The sequence below is a fragment of the Emys orbicularis genome, chromosome 20 (genome assembly GCF_028017835.1).
Source record: "Emys orbicularis isolate rEmyOrb1 chromosome 20, rEmyOrb1.hap1, whole genome shotgun sequence".
In the NCBI taxonomy this organism is placed as follows: domain Eukaryota; kingdom Metazoa; phylum Chordata; order Testudines; family Emydidae; genus Emys; species Emys orbicularis.
Window position 1 is genome coordinate 17,391,056 of NC_088702.1, and position 18,117 is coordinate 17,409,172.

Sequence of the window (18,117 nt, forward strand, 5' to 3'; positions counted from 1 at the left end):
CCTTTGGGCCAAAAAGTTTGCCCACCCCTGGCTTAGACAAACAAGTTTGTTTCCATTTGCAGGAGATAATGCTGCAAGTGAGAAGAGGCAATCTTATGACACTGTTGCAGCCGGAGTCGCAAGATATTTACATGCCAGATGTGCTAAAGATTCCTCAGCAACTTTTACAGGTAGCACATTGCTACAGGGATGTTTCCTATATGACACCTGCCAGCTCCCACTGTGTGCAGAGTAGGGGGATGCCAACCCATGCTGCGCTGGGGGCTGGGACAGCTACACCTGGGTGGGACAGAGGAGGGGAGCTGAAAGAGGGCTGAAAAGGGCAAGGGGGTGTAGATAAGGTGGGATTGAGGAGGATGAGAGATGGGTCCGGGGCAGATGCAGGAGGCAGGGAATGGCTGAAGGGGAGATGGGGCGATGCAGGGGAATCAGGGAAGACTTAGGGGCCAGATGGGAACAGGGCTGCAATAGAGGGCAACTCTGAGTGGGGGGGTCACTGCGGAGGAAAGGGGGGACATGGGGAGGGGAGGCTGTGAGAGCAAGAGCAGCCTGGCAGGGGGAGGGAGGGAAAGAGGGTGGGGATCAGGGAGAAGGAGAGGGAGAGATACAATGGCAGCTCCCCACTCCATGGGGCAGGAGAGGTGGAGGGGCTGCCCCACCAAGCAGCCAGAGGGGAATTCTTTTACTGCAAATAGTCAGGGAAGCTTTGGAGGTCGGTGGAGGCTTCCGCCTAAGGGCTCTGAAGCTACAAGGCAGGTATCCAGATTAGGGATGAAAATAGCATGTAAAAAGTAACCGTTTCAACTATTAAAATTCTACTGGTTACACATTAAGGCGTTCACAACATGGGCATCTGCCCAGCATCCTGGCTGTCACAATGACTGGTTTAGCCCAGCAAAGCACAGCTGGAGAGGCTGGAATTGCTCTGGGCCCAGTGGAATGGTTTTTAGAGTAGGGGTGCGGTGCCCCCCCTTATCCCTCTCTGTGCCTCCCCATCCTGTTGAGGTGGGGCTGGGAGCAGGGCCATGGCTCGTGGGGGGGGGAGGGGAGTCGGGAGGCAGACAGGGGTAAGGGGCCTGAGGCTGGACATGGAAGCTGATGAAGTTATCCCCATCGTACTGGCATTTCCCCCGCCCCCCAGAGGTGTCCCAGTCCATGGCCTGCACCCTGTGGAACCCTGCGGGCAGGGACAGAACTAGGTCAGCAGCCAGAAGTACTCAAACATCAGGAGTCTGCCACCCCTGTCCCCCCAATCAGTTACAGAGATTACCAAGTGGGGGGGGGGGCTTTTTATTTGTCCTCTGGATTTGCACCTTTCCAGGGACACTGGGAAGAAAGGTCCTGTCACCTAGAGCCTGAGGGCGTGTGGCCACCGCCAGAGCATGTGTCTGACCCGCAGCGTCTCTGCAGCGCAGCCAGGGCCTGGGCAGGGGCCTGGGCCGTGGGAGGGACGGACTGTGAACTGCCCTGGCATCCCACAGACGCTGTTTGTGCTTCCCCCATGCCCACAGAGTGGGGCTAAGTGTTTTCCTTTGGTCTTTCCCATTGTTTCCTGATTGTTTTTAATTACTTGCTGTTTAGTAAATTGCATTTGTTCTGGGGTATAGACAATGGCCAGGGAAGAGGTCAGGGAAGCGTCCGGAGCGGAGAAAGTACCCGGAGTGGGGATGCTCTAGCCCGTGTCCTGAGTGGTCACAACCAGGTTGGGGGACAGCCCCTCAGGAAGCCTGGGCCCAGCCTTGTCAGGGTTATAAGGACTTTGCCACACAGGGGAGTGGAAGGGGAGCCCTCAAGGTGAGGCAGGCTCTGGGTGAAGGAAGAGGGAGCGAGGACTCAGATCCTTCCGCTATTCGATTCCACCCAGGGGGTGTTTAAGTGAGGAAAGTTCCCCCCAATAGCGGGACCATTTCCCCGCCTACTTCTGTGCATGTTTACTGGTTTCTCCTTAAGTTCATTAAGTATTTTAGAAAAATGTGTCACCCATTCCCCGCGCTAGATGGAAGACGGTCCCTCCCTTCTGTTCTGAGAGCCTGTGAGTGTAACAGAAGCCGTACTCAGATGCTGCAATGCGATGGGTTTATCGCCAGGACCCAGGAGGCGGCTCTGGGGGGAGCGATCGCTGGGCTCAGGCCCAGCAGCAGGAAGTGACTCGCAGTCGCTGCGGTGACTCTGGCTCCCGGCGAGATCCCCGAGCCCCGGCGGCCGGTGCTGGGAGCCCGGAGCCCTGGCTGCAGCCGGGAGAGGGGAATCTCCAGCACGGGGCCCTTCCCGCGGCTCCCCAGGAGCCCCTCCCAGGGCAGAGCCCCCAGCCCGGCCAGGCCCCTTCCCGGCCCGACCCCTGCCCCAGGGGGGCGCCGCTCGGAGGGAAGGTGAGAGAGCCTCCCCGTCACCCCCGGGCTGCAGGGGGAGGATTTGGCCCCAGGCTGCTCCCACCGGAGCTGGCTGCGATTCCCGCCCTGGGCCCGGGAAAGCTGCCGCCAGCTCCCAGTGTGTGCGGGGCTGGATCTAGGCTGGTGGGGCCCTGCCGCACCCCCTGGCTTGAAGGGGTTTCCATCCTATCCAGGGTTTACAGTTTGGTTCAATGGCTCTCCGTGCCCCCCACTGTATGGATTGTTTCAGCCCCCCTGCCTGGGACTAGGAGCCGGGGATAAGAACTGGCTACAGCCGGCTGGGGGTGAATCTAGCGCTCGGGGAGGCAAGTCCCCCCCCCCCATAGGTGTAGGACCCCAGCCCCTGAGCACACCCAATATCCCCCCACCCACTGAGCGCGTGGCCCCAGCCTCCCCTGCCCCAGAGCCCGGGGAGGGCACATGGCCCCAGCCTGAGCCCCGGAGGGCAGCCTAAGGAGAAACCTGACACTCTCCCCCACAGGGGCCATGCACCCCACCTCCGCTGTCAGCTGTGGCTCTCAGCCAGCTTGGAAAACAGACGGGTTTATTGGTCGCTGGGAACACAGCATAGAACAGAGCTTGTTAGCACAGAAATCAGGAGCATTCAGCAAAGGCCATCTGGGGGGGAAATCCAGAGTCCCGAGCTCTCCCCGCTGAGTCCCAAACCAGGAGACTGACCCGCTTCCAGCCCCCCATTCTCAGTGATGCCCAGCTGCCCCTCCTCTGTGCGCTCTCTCTTTCCCAGGAAAAGAGGTCACCTGGCCTCCCCCTCTCTCTTTGGTCTCCAACACTTTCGGCTGGCTCCTTGCAGAGGATGGGCTCTAGCCATCACTTGTCAGGATACAGAATTCTGACCATTCTCTATGCCAGGGGTGGGCAGCTCAGGGAGATCTGAGAGGGGCAAATAGGAAGGGGCAGTAGGTAGGCAGGGGCCAAACTGAGAGGGGCCAGGGTAGGAGCGGGGCCCAGGGGCACAATCAGGGCCGGGGGGCAGCACAGGCGCTGGATCTAGGCTGGTGGGGCCCTGCCGCACCCCCTGGCTTGAAGGGGTTTCCATCCTATCCACAGTTTACAGTTTGGTTCAATGGGGTTCAGTGTCCCCCAGATTGTTTCAGCCCCCTTGCCTGGGACTGAGAGCCAGGGATAAGAACGGGGTACAGCTGGTAGTGGGTGAACATAGGGCTGGGGGAGGCAAGTTCTCCCACACTGTAGGGGTAGGACCCGAGTCCCTGAGCACCCCCAACATCCCCCCCACCTGCTGAGCATGTGGCCCCAGCCTCTCCATCCCCAGAGCCAGGGAGGGCACACGGCCCCAGCCTGAACCCCGGGGAAGTGGCAAAGCCAGGTTCTAACATCAGGGTGAGCGAACACATAAAAAAAGGCGCCATCCGCCGCCATATCAAATTACTAGTTACAAGCAAGTCCTACTGATGTGTCATTGACTGAAGGAGAAGCCCGGAGCACTAGCTCTGCACTTGGGCACACCTGAAGTGTCAGTGATCAGGCTTGCTGGCCTGGTCCCCAGCCCCCATGCTCAGCTCACGCTGCCTTGCACTCCTCAGGCCGGGGTCACCACCCAGACAGGGGCAGCGCAGCATCTCGCTGTGAGGGGGCCATTGCTTGCACGCCCACGGTGGGACAGCCCCTCTCATCTCTCCTGAGGGGGCTGCTCTGCAATCTGTGGCCCCTGGAAGCAGGCAGCACAGAGGAGCAAGGGGGGGCACAGTCCCCCGCATGAGAGAGACAATCGGACAGAGGTGGGCAGGGTCTGTTGGGGGTTTGCATGGGGGAGAGGGGGTGGGGGGCTGCACTGGGAGACTCTCCAATGCAGCACCTAGCCACACTGGCTCTATGCATCATGAGGCCACTCGGGAAAAGGAGGCAGCAAGAGAGAGAGGCCGAGGAGGAGGTGCCCTTCCCCTCCCAGCTGGGTCTGCGAGTCCCTGATCTCACAGAGTCTCAGCGCTGCAGGCACCCAGCCCCCAGGTACTGGACTGCAGTGCAAGCTAGAGGGGCTGATACAGAGAAGTCAGGACCAGTCAGAGCACTTCCCATGTCATCATGAAAACTCACTCCTGGAAAGCTGGGGGAGGTAATATGGGGTGGGGGGGTGGGGGAATATATATCAAGGTGGGTGAGGTAATATATTTTATTGGACCAGCTTCTGTTGCTGAGAGAGACAAGCTTTTGAGCTTTCACAGAACTCTTCTTCAGGAAGAAGAAAAGAACTCCGTGAAAGCTCCAAAGCGTGCGTGTGTGTGACAAAAGTTGCTCCAATACAAGATATTACCTCACCCACCTTGTGGCTCTAATTTCCTGGGAACAACAGGGCTACACCAACACAGCATACAAAAATGCAAGATTCACATGAACAGTACAGAGTGACCACCATCACACCAGGACACTATTTTCACGATTCATCTTAGCATAATGTCATCATCACACCAAGGAAGTAGCACAAGGAGATAAATATAGCCACATGTGCATGCCAAAAATTCACAGTACAAGCACACTGGGATCCACAGTTTAGCTCTCAGTTTCTGAGTCCATCCCCACTAAACTGAGTCTAAGGGTACGTCTACACTTACCGGAGGGTCCGGCGGCAGGCAATCGATGTTCTGGGATCGATTTATCGCGTCTGGTTTAGACGCGATAAATCGATCCCGGAAGTGCTCGCCGTCGACGCCGGTACTCCAGCTCGGCGAGAGGAGTACGCGGCATCGACGGGGGAGCCTGCCTGCCGCGTCTGGACCCGCGGTAAGTTCGGACTAAGGTACTTCAAATTAACGTAGCTGAATTTGCGTACCTTAGTCCGAAGTGGGGGGGGTAGTGGGGACCAGGCCTTAAGGTTCAGCTAAACACAAGGGCACCTGCAAACAGCTGTACTAACAGCAGGATCTACACTGGCCCAATAGGAGGAGTTGCATATCAGGGCACTAATTCCCAATCCCAGTGCCAGGCAATATGGGATCCAGGCACCAGGTGCTTAGAACCAGAATTTGTACTCCCAGGAGAGTGGGATGAATTAGAGAAGTTACAGAAGGCAACTCCCAAGAAACAAGGCACTTGACCAAATGGTTGTTGTTTAACATCCACCCAGCCATCACCAGCCATTGTGTGCAGCAAGTGAATGACAATTAGTAATTTAATGACCACTATCACCAGATAGTGATAGTGATATCACTTTCGTCTGACGAAGTGGGCATTCACCCACGAAAGCTTACGCTCCAATACTTCTGTTAGTCTCAAAGGTGCCACAGGACCCTCTGTTGCTTTTTACAGATTCAGACTAACACGGCTACCCCTCTGATACTTATCACCAGATAATTACTCAACCCTGGGACTCAGCAATACCCCCCCCCCCCCCCCAACATGATCACAAGACAAGCCCTTCCCTTAGGAGACAATTCAGGTTTCCCCTGATAGGAGAGGGAAAATCAGGCTACCTCTCCCTGCCCCCCAACATGGTGCCTGGATTTGTGTTTGCCAGAGCACATGGAGTAAACACAAAATGTTTTCACCCCTCAGCTCACAGAGAGCACAGCAGATAAATTAAATTAATGGAGATATCCTATTTCCTAGAACTGGAAGGGACCTTGAAAGGTCATCGAGTCCAGCCCCCTGCCTTCACTAGCAGGACCAAGTACTGATTTTGCCCCAGATCCCTAAGTGGCCCCCTCAAGGATTGAACTCATAACCCTGGGTTTAGCAAGCCAATGCTCAAACCACTGAGCTATTAATCATAGAATATCAGGGTTGGAAGGGACCTCAGAAGGTCATCTAGTCCAACCCCCTGCTCAAAGCAGGACCAATCCCCAGACAGATTTTTACCCCAGTTCCCTAAATGGCCCCCTCAAGGATTGAACTCACAACCCTGGGTTTAGCAGGCCAATGCTCAAACCACTGAGCTATTCCTCTGCCCCGCCCCACCTTCCCTTGGGAGACAATTCCATCCACACCCCCAAGGTAGAGATTGTACTGCTATGAAGATTTCTCCTGATAGTTTTCCTCTCCTACCCCTCCCACCCCATCCCTTCCCCACTGCCTCTTTCCTTCCACCCCTCACCCCCTAAGAGACAGTCACCCAGATGCCAGGGAGGGGGAACCAAGCACACTACATGGCCACTGTCTGAGAGGCAGGCGTCTCTGCCTGGGCAGGGAGGGCAAGCAGGGACCCCACAGGAGACGTGCCTCCCTCCACCCCCCATGCCTGTCCTGGTCCAGCTGCCCGGCAGGAGCTGGTACTCTCAGTCTCTCTGTGCTGCGGGGGTGCAGGGGATGTTTTTGAAGATGCCTCTGGCTGAGCCCCTTGCCCCCACCATGCAGACGGCCATCCCACCAGCAGCCAGGTGCTGGCTCTCACAGACACCTGGGGGGTTTCCAGTTCCCCCCCCCCAAACCACAAGAAAGACACCCTTTGAAATATACTTACCAACTGCTGCTATTGGCTGCCTTTAGTTGGGTGAGAGGTTAGGAGCTGCTGCAGCAGAGCCGGAGAAAGCACGCCTACCACAGTGCCACAAGGAGCAGGTAGGAGGAGGAGGTGGGGCTGCACCTCATGGGTAGGGTCTCCCAGCTCAACCCCTGCTCCAGGAGCAGTTCCCCTCGCTGATTGGCTGGTGGCCAAAAACCAGCTAAACAGCACTCCCCTAGCTACCCTACTGCCCCGGCCAAACAGCTGATGGCTTGTGGGCCCCCAAGGGCCCCATAAATAGTTGACTGGTGGGTGGGGTGGGTGCCCCTGCCCCCTATAGGGGCATGTCCCGACCAACCCCCTTCTTCCCCAAGGCCCCAGCCTCTCCTCTTTCCCAGGAGCCCAGCTTGCTGGAGCTCAGTTCTTAATCTTCCCCTCCCTGCTGGGCAATCAGCTGTCTCCCTCCTGCTGGGAGACACAGGAGATGGGCGTGGCAGCGGAGCATGGGCCCCACCGCTGGCGCCATGGTAACCCCACCTAACTAAGGCACGGCTTTTGAAAAATGTGCTGAGGGGAAGCAGCTGCTTCCCCTGCACCCCTCCAGCTACGCTACTGACTGCACCACGCCAGAGTGGTTAGTGAGACCCCTGCGGGGCTAGGCCCAAAGCCTCAAAGATATTTATAGAGCCCCAGAGATGTGGGGCTGGGAGGGACCTTGAGAGGTCATCTAGTCCAGCCCCCTGCGCTGAGGCAGGACCAAGAAACCTAGACCAGCCCAGACGGGTTTGTCCAATGTGGTCTTAAAACCCCCCAGTGACGGGATCCCACGACTTCCCTTGGATGCAGAGTCCAGAGCTGAACTCTCCATGGAGTGGGAAAGTTTTTCCTAATATCCAACCTCAGTCTCCCGTGCTGCAGATTAAGCCCATTCCTGCTTGTCCTACCTTCGGTGGACATGGAGAACAATCCATCCTCCTCCTCTTTATAGCACCCCTGCACATGGCTGAAGACTGTTCTCAGGTCCCTGCTCAGTTTAGTCTTGAGAAAAGACAACATGCCCAGGTCCAGCTTTTCTAAACGTTTGATCATTTTTGTTGCTCTCCTCTGGTCTCTGCAATTTGTCCACATCTCTCCTTAATTGCTGCGGCCAGAATTGATCCCAGGACTCCAGCTGAGGCCTCCCCAGTGCCGAGCAGGACAGCGACTTCCCATGTCTCACGACCACCTGTTAACACCGCCCAGAATGATATTAGCCGGCTTCATTGCTGCAGACCCATATTCAATTTGTGATCCACTGTAACAGCCCAACTCCATACCTTGGGTGGGAATATTTACATCTAGTAACTGGGAGGAAGGGGCGAGCACTCACTCCCTAGTGATGGGGACCAACACTGTCCCCTAACAGAGACAGGCAGATGGGTACACAGCAGCGATGGCAGGGTGTTGATGGAGAAGGTGGGGAAAGGAGTGGAGTCACAGAGAGCCCAAGTCAGGGCAGTGGCCAGAATGTGCCCAGGGCATCTCTGGTTTTAACCTCTCAGCTGGCACCAAACTACATTCCCTCACTGCGTTTCTGGGCCAACGAACTGCAGTGTCACCCACACGCTGCTCATGCCCCCTGGTGAGGGATAAGCCAGTGCCTCACCTGCTGGTAGGTGTTGGTGGCAATGATGGGCAGGATCACTGGGGGCACAGTTGGCACTGCCAGAGCTACCAGGACAGCCTCCACCACCAGGGCCACAGGGGGCAGGGAAACAGAGGTCTGTGGTGGGGTGGGACTCACCACGCTAGCGCCTCCTGCTGGTCATCTTGCGGATCAGCTCCACAGGTCAGTATGCCTACTCTCAGTGGTGTCTTGCCCACCATCACTTCCGCTCCTGCACCTGTGTCACTCCAAGGACTGCAGCGCCCTCTTCGGGACACAGCCCTCAGCTGTGCTGCATTCTGTGCTCTCCCCCTTCTCAGTCCAGGGGGGGCAGTGGGACCCAGGCCTGCCCACTACTCCAGGTCCCAGCCCAGGGACCCTGTAGATGGCCACCACTAACAGTTCATTTCCCTGGGCCCCTTCCCTGCAGCCTCCAGCACCTTCTTCGCCCTGGCCTCAGGGCTTCAGCCAGCCAGTCTTAGCAGCTAGCCAAGAGCTCTCTCTAGCTTCCCTGGTCCCTGCTGCCAGCACTGCTCTGACCAGGGTGCTAGCACACCTTCCTCCTGCTAGGAACCTGGCTTCCCTCCTCAAGCTCCAGGCAGCTACTGAATTGGCTCTGCTCTGCAGCCCTTCTTATATGGGCCTGTCGGGCCCTGACTGGCTGCTCCTCTCAGCCCTTCTCTAATTGGCTGCCTCCTGCACAGCCTCCCTAGGACTCTATTAACCCCTTATGGGCCAAGGTGGGACAGACGCCCCATCATAGCCCCCCAGCACTTCCTGCTCAAACCTGTACAGGGTGAGAGTTGACAAATGGAAGCGTGTTGAAGCCTCCCCACCACCATCCAGGGTTTTCCAGGCCTTTGCCTGAGCCCCCCAGGTCCTGGTTCCTCAGGTCTCCCTCCTGCCACAAGGCCCAACCCCTCTTCAATGCAGGGTCTTTCACTGCTTTGCCCTGGTCTCTGCCCACCCCCGGCCCTCCTCCCCCCAGCTCCCCATTCCCTCCCCCAAAGGGTTCCCCGTCACCCTCACCAGACACCCCAAGGACTCCAGTTGCTCCCCGTAAAGGGTTCCTATCCCTTTGCCCTTCCATCTCCCTTCAGAACCCCCCCCAAGTCTCTACTGACCTACAGCCCCTTTCTCCTCCCCCTGAACCCCACATCTTCCATCCCTCTGTCCTGGGCTCTGCCCATCCCAGGCCTGGGCCAGCCTTAATTCCTCGGCTGAACCCTCCCGCTCTCTGTCCCCGCCATCCTCTCCAGATCCCCACCAGTTTTTCCCCACCCCCTTCTTCCTCTGCCCACCCACCCCGGTCACCCAGCTCCCTCGCTGGGATTGCAAACCCCCTTCCTAGGCTCTCCTGGCCTTTTGCCCCAGCCCAGCTCCCCACAGTCCACCCCCAAGTCTCCCCTTCCACCTCTCCCCACCCACAGGCCTCCCATCTTTTACCTTGGTCTCTGCTGTCCTCTCAACAGCCTCCCCCCCATGGATCTTCCCAGCCCTGCTTCAGCTCACCCCCCCCCTCACACCCCTCCCTACAGTCACCCCTCAGGCCCTGCTCGCTGGTTCTCCCCAACAAACCAGTCCTGAGACCAGACTCCTATCTCACGGCCCTCCCCTCCCAGGGTTCTAAAAGAAATTAACAGCACTCACATGCACTGTACCACACTGAAAGGTAGGTTCTATACACCTGCTTTGCAGCTGTTAGTGGTGGCAGGCAGTGAAAAGCCGGGGTTCGTGCGGCATGCTTTGCCCTACACTGAAGTTGTGGCACATGGTATAATGGATGACAGCCTTCATTTATCTCAGGAGCCATCATTTATTTATTTTTTAAAAACCCAAGTTATAAAACCAGAGACTACTAAAAAGGTTCCAAGACTTTTGTTCGAAGGCTGCGGATCTGACAGAAAATAGTTCTTCGACAAAGACCCCTGCGCAGTGTTTGAAACCCAAACATTGGTGCACTAGGACACTGAAAATGAAATGAATTAGAAGTGGTAGAACTGATTTTTTTTCACTGTCTTCACATAGAGAAATGTGAAGGTAAAGCCCATGAGTAGTTACCAACTACATTACATTTTTAAAATTCTTTCCTTAGTAGTGACCTAATCAGAGTTGTTATTATTATCTGCCTAGTCCTGGCAAGTGGGTGAAGTACAGAAAGAAATACAACAAAGATTGGGAACAAGACAATCTCTTAAAACAATGGACAAGTAGTGTATCCAGGGCTGAATTGAAAGCAATGTGTAAATCAGGGGTGGGCAAACTTTTTGGCCTGAGGGCCACATCGGGGTTGCAAAACGGTATGGAGGGCTGGGTAGGGAAGGCTGTGCCTCCCAAACCCTAACCACCCCCTCCCACTTCCCGCCCCCTGACTGCCTGCCTCAGAACCCCCGACCCATCCACTCCCCCCCTACTCCTTGTCCCCTGACCACCCCCTCCTGGGACCCCCCTGCCCCTAACTGTCCCCCCAGGACCTCACCCCCTAGCCAACCTCCCCTGCTCCCTGACTGCCCCGACCCCTATCCACACCCCTGCCCCCTGCCAGGCCCCCTGGGACCCCGCCCCCTATCCAACCCGCCCCCCCCCCGCTCCCTGACTGCCCCGACCTATCCACACCCCTTCCCCCGACAGGCCCCCCGGGACCCCATCCCGTACCCAACCCCTCCCCTAAAGCCCCTTTCAGAATGTGGCCCTGCAAACATGGGTGGAGGACTCAGGAGGAGCAGGGGCAGCCGCACAGCCGGAGAGAAGCGGTGGTTTCCCCTTCAAAGCACCGCTTCTCTCTGGCCGGCTGTGCGGCCACCCAGTGTCCTCCTGAGTCCTCTGCCCACACCATCCTCCCGCCACCCGCACCGCCCGCCTGCTCCCCTGAGGCTGCAGGTGACCCTCCCTCCCTGCTCTCTCCTGCCGCCGCAGTGCAGCCCCCTCCTGCGCTCGCGGCGCGCTGAGGCTGCGGGGAAGGGGGGACAGCGGGGGAGGGGCCGGGGACTAGCCTTCCAGGCCGGGAGCTCAAGGGCCAGGCAAGACGGTCCCGCGGGCCGTAGTTTGCCCTCCTCTGGTATAAATACTGCAAATGTGAATTAGGAGCACATCATAGCGCTCTTGTTGTGCACTGTAGACCGGATAAGCTCATAAAGAATACTGCTCCGTTTTCAAACTCAAGAATCCTGTTTGACTCCGGAATCAAAACAATACATGTTGATAATTCAGTGAAAATTGGCATTCAAAGAAACAGTGAAACTGAATTCACTAAATGCTGTTTGACTCCGGAATCAAAACAGTTTAAACTAGCCACTTACATTGCTTGTCACTCAAGTATTCTCTCCATTGGCCATCTTGGACGTATAGTAGCTGAGCTGTCTAATAAGTCCATGCACTGAACAAGTCATGCACTGAACAAAACACACAGCGCGGATAAAAAGTGTTCCTGACCCTACAATGCAGCATCAACTTATGACAGACATAAAACGTGCGTCATATTCGCTTTTGATGAGCAAAAGTACAGATACAGCAACCAACAAACAGTTGTGTGTGGTTCTGAGGTTCTCTAGTAAGACACAGAAGCGAATTTTGTCGATGTTTGGTGGCACGATCACTTTGCCGGGCGGAGATGCTGAATGCATCACACAATGTTTGCTGAAATTTTTTAGAGAGAACAACATGCAGATTAGTTATTGCGTCTGTCTAGCTACTGATGGCTGCAACGCAACATGCAGCAAAAATAACTCTGTGGTATCCAGGCAGTGCAACCTTCATCCAAACATTGTGTTTATCAAGTGTGTGTGTCGTTCTTTGCAGCTTTGTTTATTAAAAGCAATTACGCGGCTTCCTCAAAATACTAATTTTAGGATTTCACAAGCATACAATTGGTTTTCTCGCAGCACTCAGTGTCAGACATGGAACCGTGAACTCTACCCTGCTATTAATGTCAGCAAAACGCCACTGAAGATACCGCAGCTTTCTGACACAAGGTGGCTTTCCATTAGTCCCTGTGTGAACAGAGTTCTTGATCAGTTTCAGATAGCCAAAGACAAAGAAAGAAATACAATGCTGAACTTCTTTATGATTTTCCTACGTCCAACCCTTCAGGAAGCCTGGAGGATAAACCAAATGTTTCAGCTGGAAAGCGCTAATACAGGAAAGCTGCTGCAGGAATTGATGACATTCTCCCACAGCCTGCTGGTGAGAGTTGTGGAGAACGGGACTGCTTTGATAAACTACAACGTCACCTGGGAGTCAAATTACTTACCGCTTTGCGCAGTCGCTTTGCAGCTGGAACTTTCAAAACACACACACTAAGATATATTGGAATTGGAAAAGGTACAGAGAAGGGCAACAAAGGGGTATGGAAGAGCTTCTATATGAGGAGATTAAAAAGACTGGGACTTTTCAGCTTGGAAAAGACAACCAAGGAGGGATATGATAGAGGTCTAGAAGATCATGACTGGTATGGAGAAAGTAAATAGGGATACCTATTTAGTAACGCTGCAGTTAGAAGATTGTTTTCTCAGATAACGATAAAAACCAAACTGCGCAATGAGATGTGAGAGGAACGGTTAGAAAGCAGGGCTAGGGCGTATCTGTAACGACACAAAATGTATTGTGACTAGTTTGTACAAAGAATTGCCTGCACCGGTCACTGCTGAGATGTCTGACCAGCCACAGGAGCATTCGCCTTCCAATGAACTAATTCAAAACTAACTATGGACATTGACTCCCATCACTGAATGCAATTAGAAATACACAGATACCAATGTGATTGTTTAGTGTTTTTATTACTGCTTTAAAAAACAATCCGTTCTGTACTAGGTATCTAAGGGAAGCTTTCATTGGTTATGTGATGTATAGACCAATGTGTTACTATCAATACTTAGCTTCAATAAATTGGTTAGGCTACTTGGGGCTAGTTTTTAAGTGACTATTAATACAGTACAAATCTGGCAACACGCCCCTGGCTGGGCAGATGTGGGGCTGGGGAAGGGCAGATATGGGGCTGGGGGTGCAGAATTAACTGGAATTTGGGGGGCCTGGGGGAAGCACTGGACCTCAAGTGCCCCCTGGCAGCCAGTAGGGCACCCACAGGACCAGAGGGGGGAGGGATAGCTCAGTGATTTGAGCATTGGCCTGCTAAACCCAGGGTTGTGAGTTCAATCCTTGAGGGGGCCATTTAGGGATTTGGGGCACAAATCTGTCTGGGGAGTGGTCCTGCTTTGAGCAGGGGGTTGGACTAGATGACCTCTTGAGGTCCCTTCCAATCCTGTGATATATATTCTGAGTCACCTCGCTCTGATTGGGAGAGAGGTGTTGCCTGCAGGCTGGGGATGGGCTATAAATAGACTTCACCCACTTTCAATTTTCTTTCTGTAAGTGGCTCCATGCTGGGGACACGTGCGACCGCGGCCAGGCTGAGAAGGTACAGTCAGTGATTCCTTCCTTCCTTGCTTCTGTTTCTGCTCTGCCCCAGGCTGTAACCGCTCCCCTGCTCCCTACCCCGGGGCCAAGTCCAGAGCCAGGACGGGTCGGGCTCTCAGGGCCAGGGTCACAGCTCCCAGGTTGGAGAGGGGCCTGGTGCCGGGCACTAGGGGCTGAGCTGTGGCTCTAAAGCAGCGCTGGGGAAGGCTCATTGGTTCGGGGGGCGGTGGGGGGTTTCAAGTTCCTCTGAGAAGCAGGCGGGGGAGGTTTGGATTTTCATCAGTGAATGTCCAATTTCACCATCCCCGTGTGAACTGGGGACAAAATATTTCCAATTCCAGTGATAATAACCAACCTTTACAGAGGGGCCAAGTAAGGAAAACGCTGCTGGAGTCCCCCTGTCCGGTGTATCAAACACATCGCGGGTGTTAGCCGAGCTAGAGCAAGGGGGCCTTGGTTTCGATCGCTTTAACTCTGAATCTCAGCATCTGCTGTCACAACATGATTCTTGTCGGGCCCCTCAATTTCACATCGCTGTGAACATCGATGTCAGTGGTGTACTGGTGACCCCTTTCACATAGCAAGCCTCAGTGCGACCCCCCCTTATAAATTAAAAACATCTTTTTATATATTTAACACCATTATAAATGCTGGATGCAAAGCAGGGTTTGGGGTGGAGGCTGACAGCTTGCGACCCCCATGTAATAACCTCATGACCCCCTGAGAGGTCCCGACCCCCAGTTTGAGAACCCCGATCTACATGGATACAAATCTAAAAAAACTGCTTAAAAATACACCGCTATTACTCGTCGAAATTATAAAAACTGAATTCTGCCAAGCCTAGTGAAAAGTAAAACACAAGCAAGCCTCTGTGTGTGTGTGTGTGTGTGTGTGTGTGTGTGTCTGATATGCTACATCCACACTGGGGTGCATTTCCCGAGACAAACAATTTCTTTTTATCCTAGCATCCTTCCTCTTCCCCGTCAGAACATGCTCCTCTAGCCAGGAAAGGTCACTTCCCTTGTTGAATGAATGAACCAGTGATAAACTTCTTACCCTCTGTCACACAGCTCACCCCCCCATGGCCAACCATGGTGCAACAGGCGAGTCCTGCCTCGGTTTCCCCTGCTGTTCCCAGGGCTGACTGAGTTGCCCATCCATTCTACCGTGGGTCAGACCGATGGTCCACTATGCCCAGAAGAGGAGTGTTGTCTCATTCAAGCCTCTTCTGGGCATAATAATTTACTTATACAATTCCAGGCTTTGGTTGATCTCTTGAAATAAGGCAATTCACAACCCCCAAAGTAAGACAGATGAAAAGGCAGCAGTTCTCCATCCCCACTCCAGGGACTGTCACGCAGGCATTCTACAAGGGTCTTCCCGCAGTGTTGCCCTCCCCAGGCACCTGCGATCCCTACTCCTGTGGAGTGTGGTGTATTGAAAACTGTGTTAAAACTGGGATGTATCACTTTAAGTTCTAGGGGTGTTCCTGGCCCTACTGGCAGTCTGTGGGCTCTGTAGGGAAGAGTCTGATCAGAGTCTGCAAAGAGCCAGCCTAGAACAAGGTGGGTGAGTTTAGCCCCTGGGCTGTGGGGTGCAGCCTGTTTTGTCTGTTGAGAAACAGTCAAATGAAAGAGTCCCATTCAATTACATCACGTAATGGCAGACAGCTAAAAAGGGACAATTTTAAAGTGCTTATATACAAATGCTAGAAGTCTAAATAATAAGCTGGGTGAATTTGAGTGCCTCATATTAAATGAGGATATTGATGTAATAGGCATTGCAGAAACTTGGTGGAATGAGAATAATCAGTGGGACAGTAATACCAGGGTACAGAATATATTGGAAGGACAGAACAGGTGGTGCTGGTGGGGGAGTGGCACTAGATGTGAAAGAAAGCATAGAGGGAAATAAAGTAAAAATCTTAAATGAATCAAACGGCACCATAAAATCTCTATGGATAGAAATTGCATGCTTGAATGATACGACTATAGCAGTAGGGATATACTACTGACCACCTGACCAGGATGGAGACAGTGACTGTGAAATGCTCGGAGATTAGAGAGGCTATACAAATAAAAAAAATCTGTTATAATGGGGGATTTCAACTATCCCCATATTGACTGGGTACATGTCACCTCAGAACGGGGTGAAGAGATGAAGTTTCTTGACACCTTAAATGAAGCTTCTTGGTGCAGCTAGTTCTGGATCCCACAAAGGGGGAGGCAATTCTTGATTTAGTCCTAAGTGGAGCACAGGATCTGGTCCAAGAGGTGAATACAGCTGAACTGCTTGGTAATAATGACAATAACATAATAAAATTTAACATTTGGGTGGGTGGGTGGGTGGGAGGGGAGGACACAAACCACAACAGCCCACCATGGTAGCATTTAATTTCAGAAAGTGGAACTACTCAGAAATGAGCAAGTTAGTTAGAAATTAAAAGGCAAACTGCAAGGAAACTTTTTAAAGACATCATAATAGAGGCTCAATTTAAATGTGTACCCCAAATAAAAAACATAGTAAGAGGACCAAACAAATGCCACCATGGCTAGACAACAAAGTAAAAGAGGCAGTTAGAGGCAAAAAGGCATCCTTTAAAAAGTGGAAGTTAAATCCTATTGAGGAAAATAGAAAGGAGCATAAACTCTGGCAAGTGAAGTGTAAAAATATCATTAGGAAGGCCAGAAAAGAATTTGAAGAACCACTAGCCAAAGTCTTAAAAAGTAATAGCTTTTTTTTTTTTTTTTTTTAAGTACACCGGAAGCAGGAAGCTGCTAAACAACCAGTGAAGCCACTGGACAATCGAGATGATAAGGGAGCACTCAAAGACGATAAGGCCATTGCGGAGAAACTCAATGAATTCTTTGCATTGGTCTTCATGGCTGAGGGGATATGAGGGAAATTCCCAAACCTGAGCCATTCTTTTTAGGTGACAAATCTGAGGATGTCCCAGATTGAGGTGTCATTAGAAGAGGTTTTGGAACAAATTGATAAATTAAACAGTAATAAGTCACCAGCATCAGATGGTATTCACCCAAGAGTTCTGAAGGAACACAAATGTGAAATTGCAAAACTACTAACTGCAGTCTGTAACCTATCATTTAAATCAGCTTCGGTACAAGATGACTGGATAATGTGACACAATTTTTTTTAAAAGGCTCCAGAGGCGATCAGACACATAGATTAACACGATTTATTGGGGAAGAGTCAAAATGTTTTTTCTAAAGGGAAATCATGCCTCACCAATCTACTAGAATTCTTTGAGGGGATCAACAAGCATGTGGACAAGGGTGATCCAGTGGATATAGTGTACTTAGATTTTCAGAAAGCCTTTGACAAGTTCCCTCACCAAAGGCTCTTACGCAAAGTAAGCTGTCATGGGATATGAGGGAAGGTCCTCTCATGGATTGGTAACTGGTTAAAAGATAGGAAACAAAGGGTAGGAAAAAATGGTCAGTTTTCAGAATGGAGAGGGGTAAAAAGTGGTGTTCCCCAGGGGTCTGTCCTGGGATCAGTGCTGTTCAACATAGTAATAAATGATCTGGAAAAAGGGTTAAACAGTAAGGTGGCAAAATTGGCAGATGTTACAAAACTACTCAGGATAGTTAAGTCCAAAGCAGAACTACGAAGAGCTACAAAAGGGATCTCACAAAACTGGGTGACAGGGCAACAAAATGGCAGATGAAATTCAAAATGGCAGATGAAATTAAATGTTAATAAATGCAAAGTAATGCACATTGGAAAACATAATCCCAACTATACATATAAAATGATGGGGTCTAAATTAGCTGTTACTGCTCAAGAAAGAGATTTTGGCGTCATTGTGGATAGTTCTCTGAAAACGTCCACTCAATGTGCAACAGCAGCCAAAAAAGCGAACAGAATGGTGGGAATCATTAAGAAAGGGATAGATAATAAGGCAGAAAATATCATATTGCCGCTATATAAATCCATGGTACACCCACATCTTCAATACTGTGTAAAGATGTGGTTGCCCATCTCAAAAAAGATATATTGGAATTGGAAAAGGTACAGAGAAGGGCAACAAAAATGATTAGGGGTATGGAACAACGTCTATATGACGAGATTAAAAAGACCGGGACATTTCAGCTTGGAAAAGACAACCAAGGAGGGATATGATAGAGGTCTATAAGATCATGACTGGTGTGGAGAAAGTAAATAGGGAAGTGTTATTTACTCCTTCTCATAACACAAAAACTAGGGGGCACTAAATAAAATTAGTCAGCAGGTTT